The following is a 6,170-nucleotide window of genomic DNA, read 5'->3' as shown; positions in this document are numbered from 1 at the left end:
CTTATAAGGGTTAGCAACAGTCCAAACACCAACTGGTGAGCTTAAACTTCACAGGCTATATAATTCAATGGTAAGGGGCTGCCCACACCACCATTCTCAAATGCTGCTAGACCCCAGAAAGCTGGTCTGTGTATACCAACATCAGCTATCTGTGGGGCATAAAAGTCACTCAAACTATTCTATATTTAAAAGTAGCTCTGGGTAAGTAGATTTTTGTTCAGGATTTCCCAGGAATACTGTAATGTAAGAACTTCTTCTCCATTGACACTGCTCCAGAGAGGAGGGTCAAGAACAATTTGCCTTTACCAAGAAAGGTCAACAACGATGGTTGTGATTTGGTCCCATGTGTATAAGCATAGCCCCACAATTTGTCAAGCTTTGGTGGCTATTGTAGTTCTTTTTAATGTCAACTTGTCACAAATTAGAATCAAATGAATGGGGAGGCACACTGGAAGAATTGTCCTGATTGCCTTGATTGATGTGGGAAGGCCCGTGACAATTGTGGGCAGCACATTTGGGAAGCATTCCAGATAAAAGGGGCATTTCGGAAGGAGATTTATCATGCCTTTTTCTTGCTTGGCCTTCCCTCTTGCTGCTCAGTTATTTGCCTCATTGTCATTGCTGTTGCTGATTCCTTAACTGACAGTAGAGTCAGTGTTTCCAAGCTTTCACATGTAATAGAGACCAAAGGCTCTCCAGAAATGTTATGGGCTTCTGGAGACAGATTGGGACTACTGACACACCCAAGCATGGATATTGAGTAACTGCCATATATATATATACACTAGAGGTCATTGATATCTTTAAACATTCACAACCTTATCTTTTTTTATTATTAAACAGGCCTAACCTTTATGAAGACAGAAATATTATTCCTTTCATTTTTCTCCCCATAGAATCTAGAAATATTAGATAACCTGTGTTCATTATCCTTGTTTCAAATGAAAAAGGTAAGGAAACTAGGCTGCCTATTTAGCATAAATTATGTAAATGAGGTATTTTCCCAATTTGGGGAAACAAATCTCTCCATATATGTGTGATTATGTATATATAAAATTGTGCATATTTTATGTTTATGTATGTATGAATTATATATATATGCATATATATATATGCACATCAGCACAATCTCAAGTATGTAGGCTCTCTGGATTCACTACAGATGAGTAAGTTATAAAATTATTCAAGTTTGGCTTTTAAGACCAGTAACAAAAGGGTCACCAGTAACTTGTTATAATGATAAATCACAGGCTCTATATTAAATCTACTCAATCAAAGTCTGACTTTTAGCAAGATCCTCCAGGTGATTACCATGCAATTAAACTTTATCAGGCATTGTTGTAAGCAGTTTTAACTAATCAAGAAACGAAACAGTTGCCTTAGAGGAAATACTATGTTTGGATTATCTGTGTGATTTCTAGAATATTATTTAGGAGAGAAAGATGGGATGGTCAAGATGTTGAATTATCTGAATAGGGACCTCAATTCTCAGATATCCCTAACAGTAACACTGTTATCATAATAGAGAAGGTTAATCATCCAAGACACTTAAATCCCTAATGAATTGGGAGAGATGTTTAGAAATAAGATTTTAATATTAGCAATACAAATAACTAAAAGTTGAAAATAGTGACAGTAAAATACTATTCAGCGGTGAATAAAAAAGAAGTCATGAAAATTTCAGGTATTGAACAGATCCAGAAAAGGTTATATTGAGTGAGATAAACCAGACGCAGAAAGAAAAATGCCGCATATTGTCTGTTATCTCGTTTCCTAACTCCAGATCTCTTCAGGCATGAGTAGACCACATGGACAGCCACAGAGAAGAGGTACAAGGGAACCGTAGGTGGAGTGAATGTGCTGTGGGGAGAGGTTAGGTGGAGAATTGCAGGATACAGTTGATGTGATGTAGAAAATGGAATTAGCAAAGGAACGGGCCCCAACTAGGAGGAAGGAGGGAAGTCAACACAGAAGGAGAAGGAGAGAGGAGGGACAAATAACAGTTCTACCATCTCTGTTGCTGTGAAAGACACAATGACCATGGCAACTCTTATAAAGGAAAACATTTTCCTGGGGCTGGCTTAGAGTTGTGGAGACACAGTCCAGTATTGTCATGGTGAAGCATGGCGCTGTGCAGGCAGATACGGTACAGGAGAAAGAGCAGAGTTCTACCCCAAGTTCACTTGATAAAGAATCAATGAATTATATTATTTTATATTTAACTAAATTTATACAAAATACATATAATTGTATGTATTGTGCCAACAATGCTCCCCATAAAAAACATAAAGTAGCGAAAATTCTAGTACCAGGCACAAACATACCTTTCAAATGTTGGTAGGGTAGTGCAAGAGATTCTTCCGCACAATTTAGATTACCAGTGTAGCCTTTGGTTGCCTTTCAAGGGACTAAGGGTGGGCAACTATTGCTGAAGACGCCATACATTTAAGGCCCAAGACTTAGATGATTTGAACTAGAGCTGATCTGAAAGTGTCTTTGCTGTGGTGTAGCCTTCAGGGTCCCAGAAATTACCATGCAAGCCGCCAAGAAAGAGAAGCAATTAAAAATGACCCAGTCCTACCCAGCAGCAATATCTATGAAGCACAACAAGCATGGAAGGATATGCATAAAGGTACAAGAAATGGTACTCCCATTTTAGTGGCAATAACTGTGTAATTGGACTTAAGTCCTATTCAACAGGAGGGAAATCATGCTTGGTGTTCTAAACTAGCCAGCTTCTGCAGTCATGAATATTAGAAAAGAATCTACCCTTACTATTTTGTTAGACCAGCATAAATTCCTCATTACATTCTAAATTTTATCATTATACTACTGTTAATCAAAGAAGCTTCTCTTCCCAGCAAAAGGAGAAAAATCACAGAAAAGCCACAACTAGACACAGTGCAGTGATCAACAGACTATGAGGAATCCAGCCCCCACTGGTCTACGTCATAGCTCCTGCTTCTCCGGCTCAGGACTATCATGGAAGAGAGGCCAGGATTGCTGGGAAACAGTCTCTCCTGGAAATTCCTGCACAATCAAGACCAGAAAAAATGGAACTATTCATGGACCATGATTAGACGAAGAACTAACGAGAGCTGAGAGAAGGAAGAATTAGCCTCCTTCAGGATGAGCTCCTTCATTGGTTGCCCAACCTAGAGCAGACAGCCTTGAAATCAATTACAGACTGCCAACAAAAATGGACTCAGCTGGTATTTTGTGTATGTGTGTGTGTGTTACACACATATTTAATGTTACAATAATAAATTTAAAAAGGCTATCAACTTGAGAGTGAGATGGCATGAAGAGGATATAGGGAGGTTGGCTTGGGGCTGGAGAGAGAAAAGGGAGGGGGAAATGACAATATTATTTCAGTGGGAGGGGAGAAACAACATGATTTTATCTCAGTGATCTAAAAGAAATAAAAGAAAAATTTTAAATCTTCCCTGGCATGCTAACACACACTTGGAATCTCAGCATTTGATAGGGTTAAATAAGAGGGTCTGGAAGTCCAGTCTGACCTGGGCTACATACCAAAAATTGTTTTAAAATGCCCTAGGTCTTTCACGAGGCTTTTGCTTACAGTGCCCTGCCCAGTCTCTGCACATTTACACATGGCAGTTAGATAGCTGTTTGTTCATAGATTTATGTACTCTAAGGTAGAAGATGAGCATAGACAACACCATGGATGTTAGAGGAAAGGAGCATGCTGCTTGAAGATTTTGATTCATTAATGGATAGTGCTATGCTGAACTAATTCTAATCATAATTATGATAACAATTGCAAATGTGATCAAACTTCCTGCTCATGACTTGAAATGACTGAACTAATCCCACCGAATACTATACAAATAGTACTTTTTAAAAAGAGTATGTCATCCCCATGGGGTGCTGGGAGGCTCTTGCTTTCCTGGCATCTAGGACTTTCTGTTTGCTACCTCTAGTTCCCCATCCCCCACTGCTACACACGTTTGTTCAATTTCCTGACCCTCTGTATATCTCCTTCATCCCCTACCATACCTGATTCTGCCTCCCTTTTCCCCTTCCCCTCCTGTCTTCATCCAAGTCCCTCCCACCCTCCCTCTACTTCCCTTGGTTAGTTTGTTCCCACTCTAGGACTGAAGCATCCACTCTTTAGTCTTCCTTCCTCTTGAGCTGCATGTGGACTGTGAATTGTATCTTGGGTATTCCAAGCTCTTTGCCTAATGTCCAGTGAGTGCATACCATGTGTGTTCTTTTGTGACTGAGTTACCTCACTCAGGATGATATTTTCTAGATCCATCCATTTGCCTATGAATTTCATGAAGTCATTGTTTTTAATAGCTGAGTAGTATTCCATAGTGTAAATGTGTCACATTTTCTGTATCCATTCCTCTGTTGAAGGGCATCAGGGTTCTTTCCAGCTTCTGGGTATTATAAATATGGCTGCTATGAACATACTGGAGCATGTGTCCTTGTTATATGTTGGAGCATCTTTTGGGTATATGCCCAGGAGTGGTATAGCTGGGTCCTCAGATAGCACTATGCTCAATTTTCTGAGGAACCACCAGACTGATTCCCAGAGTGGTTGTACCAGCTTGCCATCCCATCAACACTGGAGGAGTGTTTCTCTTTCTCCACATCCTTGTGAGCATCCTCTGTCACCTGAGTTTTTGATCTTATCCATTCTGACTGGTTTGAGGTGGAATCTCTGGGTTGTTTTGATATGCATTTCCTTGATGACTAAGGATGTTGAACATTTCTTTGGGTGCTTCCCGGCAATTTGAGTTTCCTTAGTTGAGAAATCTGTTTCAACTATTGGGGTGATCACAGGGACCCCAATGGAGGAGTTAGGGGAGGACTGAAGGAGCTGAAGGGGCCTTATCTGGCATCAATGAGAGGGAAGGCCCTTGTTTCTGTGAAGTCTTGATGCCCCAGTGTAGAGGAATGCTAGGGCAGTAAGGCTGGAGTGTGTGCGTGGGTAGGTGGGTGGAGGAGCACCCTCATAAAAGAAGAGTAAGGGGGGATGGGATAGGGAGTTTGCAGAGAGGAAACCGAGAAAGGGGATAACATTTGAAATGTAAATAAATAAAGCATACAATTTTAAGAGAATGAAATACAAAGTATGAAATGTTCCTGAATTTGTGTGTTATCCATTTGTAGAAGCCATGCTAATCTTCTCTGTATTGTTTCATACTTAGTGTGTGTGTGTCACTAAATAAAGAGCAGAAACATTGATTTTTTCCCCCCTTTGCCACTATTGAGGATTGGACCTAGAACCTTACTTAGCCTTCTCAAGTGTTCTGCCATTAAGAAACACCCTCCAGTCACTAACACTGCTTAACTTATCTACTATTATGTCAACAGTCATATGGTATTCATGTTTTGACATTATATATAAATATCTTTGTATGATCACTTAATATGATAATTCATTTCCATGAGATTAATTGTCAATAATTAAGTTATTGAATCAGAGAATATATATTTTCAAAAACTAGCCCTTTGAAATCTATTTTTAACTTTAATTTCAATTTTGTTATAATTTTATTATATATATATACACACATATATATTCTTAAATACAACCTGCTCAGTCTGTATAATGTTACATGTGTGTATGTTTTCAGAGCTGACCATGGTACTGGACACTGATAGGAATTGATGTGCTCTTCTCTCAGGAAGGCTATACCTCTCACTGACAGCATTCCTCAGTTGTTTGTAGTTCTTTGTGTAGGGTTGAGGCCTCATGGGCTTTACCCCATCCCCTTTGGTATGTCTATTGGTGTCATTCTTGTTCAGTCCATGTTTGGACAGTCACGTTAGTGAGATTTTATGGACACAGCTTCTGGTATTACCAGTTGATAAAACTTCATACCAAACTCCTTGACTTTATAGCCCTTCTTGTCTTTCCACTCCGTATTTAACAATGCTCCCTGAGCCCTTAATCTGGGAGTGTTTAGTAGATGTATCCATTAGGACTAGGTGAATGTTTTTTTGAGATCTTTCTTAGCCATTTTTTTTCTTATTTTGAGAATTCCCTCTTGAGAATTCTCCTACGCCATTTTTTTAATAGGTCATTTGATTTTGACTCCTTGTTTTTGAAGTTTTTATTTATTCTTGATATTAATTCTCTGTCAGGTGTTTAGCTGGAAAAGATTCTCTCCCATCCAGTGGGCTTCTTCTTCACC

At 39.3% G+C, this 6,170-nt stretch overlaps 1 pseudogene; it reads right to left on the bottom strand.

Moving 5' to 3' along the window:
• Positions 1-5,097: 5,097 nt before the first annotated feature.
• Positions 5,098-5,194, bottom strand: LOC120103226 (U6 spliceosomal RNA; annotated as a pseudogene).
• Between the last annotated feature and the right edge of the window lie 976 nt (positions 5,195-6,170).

The sequence above is a fragment of the Rattus norvegicus genome, chromosome 5 (assembly GCF_021556685.1).
Source record: "Rattus norvegicus strain SHRSP/BbbUtx chromosome 5, alternate assembly SHRSP_T2T, whole genome shotgun sequence".
NCBI classification, from domain to species: domain Eukaryota; kingdom Metazoa; phylum Chordata; class Mammalia; order Rodentia; family Muridae; genus Rattus; species Rattus norvegicus.
Note: the sequence above shows the minus strand (reverse complement) of the source record. Positions and strands in the feature narration are given on the sequence as shown.